The following is a 15,005-nucleotide window of genomic DNA, read 5'->3' as shown; positions in this document are numbered from 1 at the left end:
TTTATCTTAAATACCTTTTATGCCACATGGGGTTGGGCTGGGCTTACCTTCTGATGGAATTTTAAAAAGAAAAAGAAATAAAAGAGAGGGATCACTCTATTTTCTACTAGGGACCATTATGGCCGTGGTGTCGGTCTTTCTGATTCACGTGTTGGTCGCTGCTGATAATGTAAGTTACCTCTGTTTGTATTCTCGCCATGAATTAGTCAAAGATTGAAAGTCAATTTAAATTGTCCACGCCTTGACAAATTCAGGGTTAAACCATTTCCCACGTACTTAAAAAATTATACTGTTTGACCTTTTGTTATTCAAACCTTTATCTTTTGAACTCTTGAGGCAATGATTTTGACCATGATTTTAAAACTCGTTTTTGACATTTCGTCTTCTCCGTGAAAATGATTGAATCATCTCGGATAATTTTCAATACATTTGAAATATCTCTTTCAACCATGTGAAAAATGAACTTGGATTGATTGTGTCAACCAATTTTTATCAATTTACACGATCAATAAGGACCTCTTTTGATTTTGTCGAAAGCTAGTTTTATTCAAGCAACTTTTTGAAAACCCCGTTTATCTAAAAATTGATTGTGTCAACCAATCTTGATCAATTTACGCAATCAATTTTGGCATTTTCTTTTCATATATACATAAATTTTAAGAATTTAAATATTACACAATCTTCTAGCACATTCTGTCATAGAGAGAAAACATGGTGCAATGAAGGTTTGATTGGGTAGTAGACAATTATGGTTAGATAAAGCATTATGGCCTATGAACAAAATTTCAATAATAGAAGATATAGCCAAGACAATGGATCAATTAAAAGAATTATGTTCCTCCATTCCACTCCCCTATAAAGAATTTTCCCAACAATCAAATGAACTTTGCTCCACCTCGTATGGTGCATGTTGGAGCGTTTGTTATATATATATGGACATCGTTCAGTAGACAAAGTTGTAGACAAAGTTTTGTCCAATATGGCTAAAAAGTTTCGGAATGGATTCCAAGGTGAGTATAGATCTCTTGCTTGTACTACTACAGAACTTACATGGGTGTGATAATGTGGGTGCTACCTATCTCACTACAATTCCGATCTTTCATGCTTGAACAAAATATGTTGAAATTGATTTTTTTATTTTATTCGTGACAAAGTTGCGAAACAAGATCTTTATGTTCGTTTCATCTCCACCAAGGATCAAATTACTGATATCTTTAGTAAGGGATTGCTGACTACATTTTGTACGTATTCATAACAATCTCAATATGTTAAGGAGTAACTTATCCACCTTACTTCAACCACACCAGATCATCTCCACACTAGATTTTCTCTACCTTATAGAGCAAGAGGATGCTGATGTGGCACTAGAATCTCTCAACATAATTGACTCTTGTTATGTAGTTGTTAGGTCAAGATATATAAAAGTCTATCCAATCTTTATCATGTATTGAGATATTCTTGTTGTAGATCAACTAATACACATTTATAAATATTGGGACTCCGCACAAGAGATTCATGTGCCTATTCTAAGTTCTCTGTTAAGCCTTTATAGTCATCAGGTCTCGTTTCCAGAATATTTTGGAGGATAGAGTTTCCTTATATTAATTACAATCATTCATAGAGAAACCAAACAATTCTAAAAAATATGTTTTCCTTCCACTTATTAATTCGCAATTTTGTCATTGACTCAACTTAAAAAACAAACGATAATTAAATAAGCAATTGGTACCCATTTGTGGTAGATAAAAATGGATGTGGCGGGCATACTGTTCAACATCATCCATTTTGAATTTTTTTTTCTTCTATCTTAAATGTAAAGGGAGCATAATTGCTACTTTGGAAGATCTTTCGGTCTTCTACCACATTGTGGTTACCATTTTCTTAAGATTTTTAAGTCATCTACTCATCTTTTTCTAAGACGTGTGTCCTAAAAAGAGAGGATGTGATGGATAATGGATTCTAGTAAATCATTGATTCTTTCTTCTTCTTTTTCTTCATTTTATTCTTTTTGGCTTTGTGTTGTTTTTATTTATTTGATAAATAAAATAATCTATAAAAACAAGAATTTATTTTTGTCTTATATGTTTTTTTTTTTATATATTTTCTTTTTTGACCTTTTTTTTAAAATCTAACTAACAAATTTTTCGAAAAAGAATTTTGAAGATTTTTTTTTTTTTTTTTTTAAGAAACTGAGAAGCAAGAGGAAACAAATGTCACATTCATAGAAGGATCCTGCAAATTATTACTTCACTAATAATGAAAATGTTTATACTAACCCAAATCAAGATAAATATATATATGTAGTGGGAAGAAGTTACCAATAGGATTAAATTTGTACTAAAGGTTATAAAACAAAAGTATTCAAGAACACGATAGGGGTTATTGAAGGACATTCCATGGTAAATATCACTTAGAATATTGTAGAATATTTTCCATCACAACCTTCCATTTGAGATGAGATACACTAACAATGATAAAGTGCATCTAATGCATTTTATTCTCCAATAAAGTATAACTGGAAAGTGAAATATTACAAAGAGAACAAGTATATATCATAAGGTATAACCATGAAAAAGGTCAAAAGTTACATGTTGTGCCATAACAAAGTTACAAAGAGAACAAGTATATATCATAAGGTATAACCATCAAAAAGGTCAAAAGTAACATCTTGTCCCATAACAAAGTTCCCCAAATGAGAGTCCAGAAGGCCAACTAGGAGTGAAAAAATATTTAAAAAAAACAAAAACTTTAGATCCTCATATTGAGTGAAGGAAATCCTACCCCATAAACTCAGAAAATACAACCAATAGGCATGAAATCAAGTTCCATCAAGGCCCACTAGAGAAATAATATTGTGAAAGTTGATGAAGCAATGGGTAACAATTGAAGCTTCCTACCAAAATCCTCTCGATCTTTCCTTGATAGCATCTTACTTGTCGTGATAGTGATGTTCTTTAAGACTAGTGCATTCTTGAAGATAAACTCAATAAACTTGAGTTCATTCGCACACCCTTGGAAATTGTGGATCTCTATAGTTTTGAGGTCATCAAAAATGCAATTGGATGTTAAATGTGCTCCCCAATCTCCATCCTCATTTTCTTCTGAGTTAGCTTCTTTCTAATAACCGGGACAATGAGAGAAATTAATGTTAGTTGTTGAACTATATAAAAGAGGAATTATAGAACATCATCTTAGAGTTTACATCCAAGTATGGGTAATCCCCAAAACAGCAAGGTGAGCTAATGGAGGAAATTTAAGCTACCAACTAATTATAATGATTGAATAAATTATAAAATGATGAATAAAGACAGAATTAGTATTTGATTAGTACCTCATTTATGTACAAGACAAGAGTTTCTAAATAAGGCGAGCTCTCAAGCAAGTTGGTTATTGCCCGGATGTAGGAATTTTTACGCCATTTGATCAGCCTCAAATACCTTAGATTATGAAATGGCTTGGGGAGCCATTCCAAACGATTAGGGTGTAAATCTGCTTATAAAAGAGAAAAATGAGGAATCAATTAGACAGTTTTACTTATGAAGCACATAATTAATAGAAATAAATTGTAATTAAGCAATTGAAACATACCCGAGAGCACTGATAGGATAGTGTTAGAATTTTTGCATTATAAAGTCCTTTAAGAACTTGCTTGAGACAATGAGTATTCACCAATGTGTGCATTAAATAGAGAGGAAAGGTTTTCTAGGTACAAATCTTCATAAAGGAAATCTTCCAATTACAACAAATATGGAAATTAGGAACGGTTTATAACCGTTCCTAATAAAGTACGAAACGGTTTCCAACCGTCACTAATCAAGGCGTCGTTAATGAATTTAAACGGCTGGTCTAGATCTCAGGATTTGGAACGGCTTAAACCGTTCCAAATCTGAAAGCACTGACACAAAAACAAACCTTAGACATCGATTTAATATTCGATGTCTATAAGACTAGGCCTGTCAATGGATAGTCGAAATCCGAATCCGAATTCGAATTCGAATTCGAAAAATCGGATATTATCCGAAATTTTCGGATATCGGATTCGAATTCGGATGTACTTTTAATATTCGAATAGATTTCGGATACGAATTCGGATATCGCTACATCCGATTCGTTAATATCCGATTCGAATGCTTTTTTTTTTCTTTTTATATATATATACATTAATAACGACAAGACATATCTATTTTTATTATTTATATTTATATATAAAAAGATAATTTCTATTTTTTTATAATAAAGATTAGACAACTGTGTCTCTCTCTGTCTCTCTCTCTCACTTTTAAATAGAGACAAGACAATTCATTTGTATCTCTCTTTAATAAAGACAAATAAGATAATTCATTTGCATTCTCTCTCTCTTCAATTAAGACAAACAAGACAATTCATTTGCACTCAGACCTCTCTCTCTCTCTCTCTCTCTCTCTCTGTGTGTGTGTGTAAGACGAGACTTATCTCTCTTCTTACTCTATCTCTTCTTTATTACACTCTTTCAAAGTTAGAAATTCTAACTTAGAACTTAGAACACGAGACATCTCTCTTCTTACCGTCTCTCTTCTTTATTACTCTCTTTCAAAGTTAGAAGTTCTAACTTAGAACTTAGAGAAGCTCTTCGAAGTCGAAAACCCTCGCCCCATTGTTCTTCTTCAACGATCTCAAGTAACGGCTCAACTCTTCCTCTTCATCGCGGCATCGCCTCAAGACCTTAACCCCTAGCTGTCATGATCTCAACTCCTTTACACAAAGGATTAGTCTCTTATAAATAAGATTTGGTGTGCAAACAAAGGGAGGTGAAAGTATAAAAAAGAGATCGAAAGAGAGGGTTTAAGCCCAGGTTTTTAGTAACACTTTTATTTAAATTTATATCAAGGTTTAATCCGAAAGGTAAGTAAGCCCATTGTTTTCCTAATTTTAGATTTTTAGTAAAATTATTTATATATATATTTTTTGGTTTAATTGAAGCTGGGTTCTTTTAACAGCATAGTAATCTTGACGAAAATTGGGGTTTTGAAAGGTTTGAATGGTGATTTTGGTTTATTGTTTGAGTATATCTAAACTTTGCTCTGCAAGTGTTTGTGAAAATACTTCAAAGAGAAAAATAAATGAACAGATTAAAAATCTCCCAAAATTTATGACGGATTTTTGAAAACCTTATATGTGGTTCTTCCTGTACTCTCTCTTAAGTTTACTTTCTGTTGATAATTTTCGGATAGTAAATAAGTTTCGGATAATTTTTGAATAGTAAAAAAGTTTCGGATAGTTGTCAAGTTTCGAGTTTCGAATAATTTTCGAATCGGATAATATCGGATATCCGATAAGATATTCGGATACGAATTCGAATATTAGTTAGTGATATCCGATCGGATTCGGATTCGAATTCGGATATCATTAAAAAAATTCGAATTCGGATTCGGATATACCACTATCCGATCGGATACCTATCCGTTGACAGCCCTATATAAGACTGATGTTCTAAGTCTGAGACTTTAGACATCGGTTATAAACGATATCTAAACTTTAAAAACAAAAAATTTTTAATTTTTTTTTCTATGCACCTATTAGCCACAGTCAAAATAGAGAACATTGAGGTTCTCTATCACATTCATTTATATACAAAAAGAATTACAATTTGTCATAATTTATAAAATTACCAAATATTTCACCATCAAAATTACAAAATGTTGCATAATACTACAAACAAACCGCAATTGTCCCTCATTTGGAGATCCACTACCACCAAGACTGCCATTCCTATGTACAAAATATCCAGAAAGTTTAATATCATGAAACCTTGAGTAAAATCCAAACTATGAACTACACATGTGTACCTATTCGATGAGAGGACCAACAGTAAATAAGTTTTTTTCTCCATCATACGCAAAGTCTTTTCCGGCAAGCTCAGTATCATATGTTTCATGAACTCTATAAATTACTCTTCTCCCGATACCTTTCCCATCAATGGGTCGACCCCCAAATCGAATGTCCTATATTATGCCATCATTCTAAGTCATACGCCTAGGCATAAAAGGAACTTAGATGACTAGGAAACCTAAGATAAAACATAGATGATGATGATGATGATATAAAAACACGTCACAACAATAGAGGGAGAAAGGGAGTACCAATAGCCGGGTAATAAAGGTATAGCATCGATAACAAGAATAAAAATGCCTGTCACAAGTATAGATCCCCATATGGATGCGTGCGTAATCCACGACCACCGTAATATGTCCACTTCCAAGTGAATATAAACCAGGATCACCACAGCGAAGGTCCATAGATCTCCTATACTGGATATGTCCATGGTACTCCGCCTATATGCAAAGAAAGGGACAAAGAAGACAACCATGCTTTGCCACAAAGTATCCATCATTGTTATAATGTTGCGATTATAATTTAAGCAAAAACATAATCGACTCAGTTGAGACCTTCGGTTGGTGTTAGACACAAGTACTGTAGAATTGGACATACCAATATATCTGTCTCTTAAAACATTAATAGATACATTATTTTGGATCTCCTCGTTACAACCCCCACTCCCCATGAAATAACCCTTGATAGAAGATAGTAGGATGTATAGGATTTCAAAATGAGGAGGATTATGAAAGAGAGCTGCTATTGGAACTCTAACTTTTACTTATTACACCCCAATTAAAATTAAAGAAAATAAGTAAATGGTTGAGAACAAGTAAAATTTGGGGGTACCAATAGAAACTCTCTTTTCTTATATGTTTTGGGACATTTCTATTTTTCGGGTTTAGGCTTTTATATGAGACCAATCATAATTGTAAATTGTTTGATCAAGTGTTATAATGTTGAGATTATAATTTAAGCCAAAACCATTGTAATGTACGAAGAGTTTGGGGTGTGATAAATAATTTAAGAAATTGGGGTGTAGTAAGTAAAAGTTGGGGTGCCAATAGAAGCTCTATAATATTTGGATAAGGGAAAATATATCTCACAAGAGAATACTCACCAGAATAGCATGACAACAAACTTAGCGTTCCTATAAAAGTTGTACAATATCATGTATCCCATACGTTGGTAATTCCAATGACCATGGACCAATAATAGGGGAACCAAGAATCTGAACTGCCCCATCGCAAAATCTGAAGCCATCACAGCTTACCTTGCTTCTTGACCACTTATGCCAATTCCCACAACATGAGACCGAGTATAAGTTTACTTTCTTGTGAGTATCAAAAATTGTTCTAAGACTCAACAACAAAAAAATCCGAAGAAAAACAAAACTTACCATCTCCTATGGCAAGGGCCATGTCATCTGTCATGTTCTTAATGAGGGCAATGATTCCAACTTTTTTCAATGGAGCCACTCGACAACATAAAACCACACTACATTTCATGGCTAATTGAAACATCTACAACATCAAAGCAAAAAAGTTCAGGTTAGCAAATAACTTGGTGGAAAACTGTTAACCAACCAGCTACCCCAAAAGACCGATTTCTTGGAGAGGGGGAGACGATGAATATAAAAGGGTCATGGGACTTAACTGGGGTATGACACACCTGAGAGTGGAGAAAAATATACACTCAACACTCCCACACACATAAGGATGGCCGTGACCTTTACGAACTTAGTGCTCTAATACCATGTTAACCAACCAACTACTCCAAAAGACCGGTCTATTGGCGAGGGGGAGAACTATAAATATAAGAGCATCATGGAGCTTAAATGGGGTATGACACATCCAAGAGTGGAGGAAAATAAACTTTACACATGCTTACATGTTCTTTTAATTCAGTCTCAGGATATAAACAAGGCTGGTACCATCAATGATCAAAGCAAGAGTATTTCTACCAGATCCTGCACCTCCATTGTTTTGTGTAGCCGCCGACAATGCCACGAACTTCTTACACATGGACATTGCATCTTCAAGGCTCCTTCGACATGATTCCTTTGAAGTGCGGTTTATAATGATTTGGGTCATCTCACTTGTTAGTAGCTTACAGGAGTAGCCTATCGAGATGGCAGTTTCTTGCTTGTCACCCGTCAAGACCCACACTTTAATCCCGGCTTGCCTTAGAGACTCTATTGCTTGAGGCACGCCTTGTTGAAGTTTATCTTCAATGGCAGAGGCACCCACACTTTACATCAGCTATGCCTGTTGGGAATTGGAAGGTGTGAAAAATGTAAGAATAGCAAATACACGTTCCTGCTGATATACATTAACGACTACCTAATACAGAATTCTGTATAAAACATGAAACATTAAACCAACCTTCTCCCGTCTCATTAAACAAGGTTGTATTTGTGATCTTCTTTACACTAATAGCTGAATAAATCGGATAAATTACCGTTTGGAAAATACCACCAGGATCAACATAGACATGGAAACCATGAACTTGAAGCCAAAGCTTTCCCAAAAGTTCTGCTTGTCAGGATCACCACCAACACCTCCCAATCCCTGTTTCTTTGTGGCCAACTGATCTCTTAATTCTTTTAGAGCTTTGTCCCTTCTTTCTCCCATCTTCCATTGAAAAAATAAATAAATAAAACAATCTTATGGAACTAAGACACGCATATGGGATATTTAAGGATGGGTTGGCATAAGGGCAATCAATGGCACATATCATGGGCACAAGAGGTCGGACTCAGCATTCCGTAAGTCCAATCTACCCATTTATGGAGAAAAACAAAATCAAAAATGACCTTGACATTCCATCTGTCAAATTCTTGGTTAAAATTTGACAACCCTGATAATGAGTTTAACCATCTATCTAATCTATCATAATGTGTAGGATATAAAAAATATATAAGTTGGATTACAAATGGACATGGATCCAAGTTTACCATTCAATTGCAACATGAATAATAGGCAGCAAACATCTAACTCAAATTCAGCTAAAAGGTATAAAATTGAGAAAGGATAAATTTAATACCCTTTGCAGCTTCCTTGTCTGCGAGCGAGCTTCCTAAAGGCAGAACTCCAACTTTAATACCCACTTCTTTAGCTCCTGATCAGCCCTCCGATGTTTTTCTAACTGTTTCATGAATAGGTATAATAAGCTCACCAAAATAGGCAGCTCCATAGTAATCCAGTAAAATAAAATAAAGTGTAAATTATTCGAATAAAAAAAGCATAAATTGTACAAAGTACACTGAACATGGACATACCTGTGATTCTAACTCTTTTGTTTTTAATTTCCAATGTGCAGACATAATCCTGATTTCATCCCTAAGTTTGGCTATCTCAATATCCTTCACACTCAAATGCTTATTGATCTTCTCAATGTTCTTGGGAGAAACCTCCTCTAAGATTTTTCACAATTCACAGTCCTTGCTAGATCCAGCTTTGGCAACTGCTTGCATAATCTCCAACTTGATTCTTTGAACTTCATCTTTTAGTTGGTTCTGAGAAGATTCCCTTGCTTGAAGATCCCTTTGTAGAAGATCTAATTGCTCTTCTAGCCTATTAACACGATCCTCGTGCTCTTTTAGTGAACAGTTCTTCATATCTGATTCCTTCAACAAAACCAAACATTGAAGCTGAGCTAATTGAGTTGAAGCCGCATTTTCATTTGCAGTAGCTTCAGTTGCTGAAAGCTTTAATCTTACATCATCCAACTCTTTGAGGTACTGGTGTTCGACAAAACAATTTCATTGGCATGGAAAAGAATTTATAGTACAATAAAAAGCAACAACTTACAATGCTTAACCTTTTGAATCATGGGCCAAGTAATCTGAAAAAGAAAAATAAATAAACCCTACCATCCTTATGAAAAAAATTGTTCACCAATTCGGCATTTCAGAGCATGAAATTATTGAGCTATTTCTTTGTTAATTAATGAATTGGCAAGCAAGATTCTGAAAGAAAAAAAAATTTGGATATGGAAGGGTAGACCTTGATGTGGAGATTCCTGGAGGACAAGTATTACCAAACCTTAAAAGCATCACTGAGAACGCACTCATTAGCCAATATGCAGGCTCTTTATTAGCTAAGGTTTGAGTGAAAACATCTAAACTGTAAAGTACGCTTGAAATAAAGTCTGCTTGAGTAAGTCTTGGAAAATTACCTACTAGATAATTGGAGTTGTGTGTCCTTATTATGTCCACAAAACCAAGAGTGCCTTATGAAATCTTAGGATCATACCTTTGGATGTTTCTCGAGATTAATAAGACACGAATACCAAAGATTATCATATAGTATAAAAATCAGCAGTGCTAATATATGATCGGGCCTAGCATCACCATATTGATTCTATTCTTATAATAATAATAATAATAATAATAACAACAACAACATATTTGGCGTGCAAGATACTAGAAATTTACTTAGTTTCTAAACAAAAATGAAATGGGATCTAATAAAGTAAAATTGCTTACCTTCTTGGTGAATCTTGATGCCAAATCCAAATTAAAATGATAAACTAACCACCTGAACTAGTCCAGATGGAATAAACAAAATAATTCACGCCAACTTAGTGAATTAAGTCTAACAAGAATTCTTAAACTGAAATAAAAGTAAATTTAGCCAACATCCTATTGTTCAGAAAAAATTACTTACTAATAGTAAACCCATTCAATTCTAACAACCTAAAACCACTTAAAAACATAGTTTTAAACCCGAAAACTCGATTCAAGTTGAATGTCCATCGAGTCAACCTCAAAACAATCTATCAACAATCAACCCCAAATTACTTTATAAAGAGTTGAATCCATGGGGTCAATCCTCACTAATCAAACAAATCTTATTTGAAACACATCAAACATCCAACGAAAACAAACAAACAAACAAATAAGAACAATAGATGAGGTGAGCATCTCAATATCAAGTCATTCAACTATTACCATAAAAATGCAGAAAACTAGACCAAAATCGTAAAAAAATTTGATCGAATCATAATAGCATTTCCATTAAATCCAACATTTTTTGTTTTAAATTATATGAATTTTTTTTTAAATCTAAAAAATCAACAAGCCCAATCAAACGCAAGCTAGAGATCATTTAAGAAAGAAAAACTCAACTCCTCATCTGTCATAAGAACTATAAAAGAGATCAACTACAGGGATCTAAGAATCACTAACAAAATCTAAAAAAATAGAGAGCCCATGGGGATAATTTTAACTCTCATTTTATATTTGATGCTCCCAAATGTCTTTGAGATGCACACCAAATTAATTTTGAAATTTACAGTATACCAATAATAGAATTCACTGTCGAGATGCACCCAATTTATAGGTATCCGTTATACAACTTAGATTAAAACAATTTTTATGCCACCTAATGGACACGATAGCTACCAATCTTATATTATCACAAAACATAAACGTAGTGGGCCGATATCAGCAAGGAATGTGTATGCCTTTCTAGGTGTTGGACTCCATATTAAAGAAAAAAAGAAAGAAAAAAAAAACGCAAGATACAGCAACAATCATGATTCAATTGCAATCGATTCTAGGAATTAAAATCAGGAACTAAAAGAAAATCAGAAAAATCAAAATAAGTTCAAGAGATCTAACATTAAATCCAATGTAAATCAGAACTGTGAGATAATCAAACTAACAAAACTGTGTTTAATCGCATTTAAAAACCTAATCTTCAATTAAAATTCCTAATACAATCTATATAAAGAAAAGAGGGATTAGAGAGAGTACCTAGCCCGAGAATCCATCGAGGGAGCGACGGAGCGAGAGAGATGAGATCAAGAGGTCGATCGAGGGAGAGACTGAGAGAAAGACAGAGTTCGATCGAGGGAGCGACTGAGCAAGAGAGATGAGGTCAAGAGGTCGATCGAGGGAGCGACTGAGAGAGAGAGAAAGAGAGATGAGATGGAGAGCTCGATCGAGAGAGGGACTGAGAGAGAGAGGGACTGAGAGAGACTGAGATCAAGAGAGAGAGGGACTGAGAGAGCGAGAGACGAGATCGAGACTTCGATTGAGGGAGCGGTTGTGAGAGAGAGAAAGAGACTTCCGTTCCAACGAAAGAGACGATTATTGGGCTGGGGACATATTCTGCAATGTCAAAAGTTCATATACGGCTAGAATTTATCTTAATTATGTTTCACATGAACGAAACAAAGGTCTAGTATTAATAAGCAAATCAAAGTGGGGGGGAGTTTATGATGATGGAGTATAATTCTATGGTGTGGGGGGGGGGGGGGGGGGGGGGGGGGGGTTTTATGATGATGGAGTATAATTCTATGGTGGGGGAGGGCTGTCATAGTTCAAGTTGACCATAAGGTTTTTGAGATTCAGAGATGTAGAGTGAAGAACAATCAAGCAATCAGAGTAGTAGAGAGAAGAGATAAAGGAGGGTCGGAGCTCGTGTTGTTTGAAAAAGAAAGACTATGGTTGATACAGACTTTGGAGGAAGCCAAGAGCTGGAAAACAAACAGAGTGTTTTGGAAGAAATCGACGGTTATGGGACATTGTAAGATGGCAAGAGGATATGCGAATGAATACGGCCGATTTCTAAAAATCTCAGAATACTCAGGGCAAGGTTGGTACCCTTCACTTTTGATCCCGGAAGGAAACGCGGGTGTAGGATGGGACAGTCTCGGTGAGGCTCTAAGTAGAGGTGCAGCAGTTGATGAATGTCCTTGGAGGAGAGTGGTTGGTGGTAGCCATTTGTTGGGTGAGAGAATAAACAGTCTCCAGAAACGACCAATCCTCACCACAGAGACTAGCACAATAGAAAATTTTGGTGTATGGAGGTGGGCGATCATTTGCGATACAGGGGAGAAATCGATATGTTGGGAGGAGGTGGAAAGGGTGGTTAAATCCTTAGTTCCAAATAATAGGAAAATTGCTCTAAAACCGTGCGGGCCTAGTAGGAGAATTTTTGTGTGCCACAGGAGGAGAGACTTCGATGTCTTCAAGAACCTCAAACAAATCGAAGTCCAGGGTGTTGTGGTTAGCTTAAGAGCTTGGTATGCTAACTGCAATGCTATTGGAGAGACATGGGCACAGGTTGGTACATGGGTAGACATTGTTGGGCTCCCGTTCCATAGGTGGGAATCGAAGTCCTTCACCCTTATCGGCGATATGCTTGGCGGGCTTTTAGAAGTCAAGGAGTGTACCCAATCCTTGGAAGACCTCACAGTAGCTAGCATCAAGGTAAGAAGGAGGGCGCTAGATATCCCCAGATGGATCAAAATTCCAACAAAGAATGTAATGTTGACAGTGGGTTTAAAATTGTCTGAGGATAGAGAGTATGGTTTGGAAAAGATGATGCCTGGCATTAGCAGAAATGGTGTGGGTCTAACAGGTCTAATGGTGTCAGACCGATTTAATGCTTCTTCAGATAACACCACTGAGACAATGACCAACCCGAATGGCTACAAGGCAGGTTTGTCAGATCCTAGGAAGGGGAAATCGGCAGTACTTGAGTGTGGGTCAAGCAAAGGCACTATTTCAAATGATATGTGCGCTGAGTTGGCAGGGACACCAGAGATCAACATTTTGGAAGGTGCATTTGCTGAATCGAGTCGGCTGGGTTGCCAACTACTAGAATCGGTTCAAGCAAATAAGCATAACGCCCAGGCCCTATGCGTGCTGGACCAAACTAATGGGTCGGACAGCCCACAAAATTGTGTTCTTGAAGTTCAGGCTGCAAGCAAGGAAGGCCCAAACATTGGACCAGGCGGTAATACAAATATAGCCCATTTGTGGAGTGAACATGATCTAAGGGGGGTGGACCAATCAATTGGGCCTGACAGCCCATTAGTGTTTGGCAGCCCAGCAACAATTGACACTGAAGTACAGGCCGTGTATGAGGTGGGTACTCTCCACGGCCCAACATCCTCAATGGATAATATCCAGCACCTCCAGCAGGTTCATGGAACAGGCCCAATGCCCATTGTAGAAGGTCCAACATCTGCAACAGGGAACTCTAGGCCTTTTTGTGAGACGGCCCTATTACCCACTCTAGCTGGTCAAACAGCACCACAAGTAAGTCTTCAGCCTTTCTTTGAATCAGCCCAAGTAGATGGCCCAAAGAAATATTTGACTTCAGATGGACATTGGGTTGACACAACAGAGAGGTGTCTGGTAAGCAGGAATGCTACTAAACCCTTGAGCCGAACATTCCTAGAAGGAGAACTCATTCAAGACATGATGAAGGTGTATGATGTCGGGGTTGGTGATTTGAATAGAGTGACTTGGCAAGAAGAAAATACAGAGATAGTACCAACCTCTGAGGAAGCTATGGCGTTGGAGCAAGAGGAGACAACAGTGTGTAATCAGATATTTAGAGGTAGAACTCAGTCAGAAGGGTCTGAGGTGCTGCAACAGGAACTGGTAGACGCTTGGAGGTGGGGAGAACAGAGTGTCTTGGCACAGGGAGGTTTTCTACAATTACTACAGGCCGTCGAAGGATCGAATCCTAGGAGAGTTGGGGGCGGTAGTGGGGAGTCGGAGTTCGGTGGAGAACACCTTAGCCCTGTCACAGAAGATGCAATACAATTGGAAACTGAAATGGGTAACACCACCTTGGCCATAGTTGAGGGTGCGGAAAGCTCAAGATGTTGGGAAAGGAATAAATCGAAGAATCAGACAGTGGACTTTCTAGCTGATTGGATCAATCGTAATTTGAGTGAGATTAGTTGGGCTGCTGGGTTATCTAATGAAGGAAACACAGAAGGAGCAGGGATTCTGTTTGAACTAGCACTCAAGAAACGAAAAGAGATTGGGGCATGCTATGGTACAGTAATCAGGGAGAACGACTCGTTAGATGAAGAGCAAGCTAGTATACGGGATGAGGTGGAACTAATCCTTAGTACAGAGGTAGAACATGAAGAGACAAGACAGCAAGGGTGCATGAGTAAAGGGAAACAAGTCGTGATGGCAGATGAGAATAAGGCGAAGAAATTAAGAGTCAGATTGGCTAAAGAAGCCCAGGAACTATACAAGTCAGGGGATATGGTCAAGGTTGGTCCGTCCTTAGTACTAAGAAGCGGGAGAAAACTCAAGGTTGCTAATGACGATTAGATTCTTCTCTTGGAATGTGCGTGGTCTCAACAATAGGGCAAAAAGGGCTTCGGTAAAG

The 15,005-nt window shown here is 36.7% G+C and overlaps 1 pseudogene across 1 annotated transcript; it reads right to left on the bottom strand.

The window, feature by feature from the left end:
• Positions 1-3,331: 3,331 nt before the first annotated feature.
• LOC147393349 (nuclear envelope-associated protein 2-like) lies at positions 3,332-12,021 on the bottom strand (annotated as a pseudogene). The gene is made up of 7 exons (XR_015182090.1): positions 11,615-12,021; positions 9,134-9,595; positions 8,899-9,000; positions 8,238-8,486; positions 7,744-8,120; positions 5,701-7,376; positions 3,332-3,489 (listed from the first exon to the last, which is right to left on the bottom strand). The product of XR_015182090.1 is annotated as a nuclear envelope-associated protein 2-like (transcript).
• Between the last annotated feature and the right edge of the window lie 2,984 nt (positions 12,022-15,005).

This window comes from Akebia trifoliata, chromosome 10, assembly GCF_017979445.1.
Source record: "Akebia trifoliata isolate Shusen 1 chromosome 10, ASM1797944v1, whole genome shotgun sequence".
In the NCBI taxonomy this organism is placed as follows: domain Eukaryota; kingdom Viridiplantae; phylum Streptophyta; class Magnoliopsida; order Ranunculales; family Lardizabalaceae; genus Akebia; species Akebia trifoliata.
Note: the sequence above shows the minus strand (reverse complement) of the source record. Positions and strands in the feature narration are given on the sequence as shown.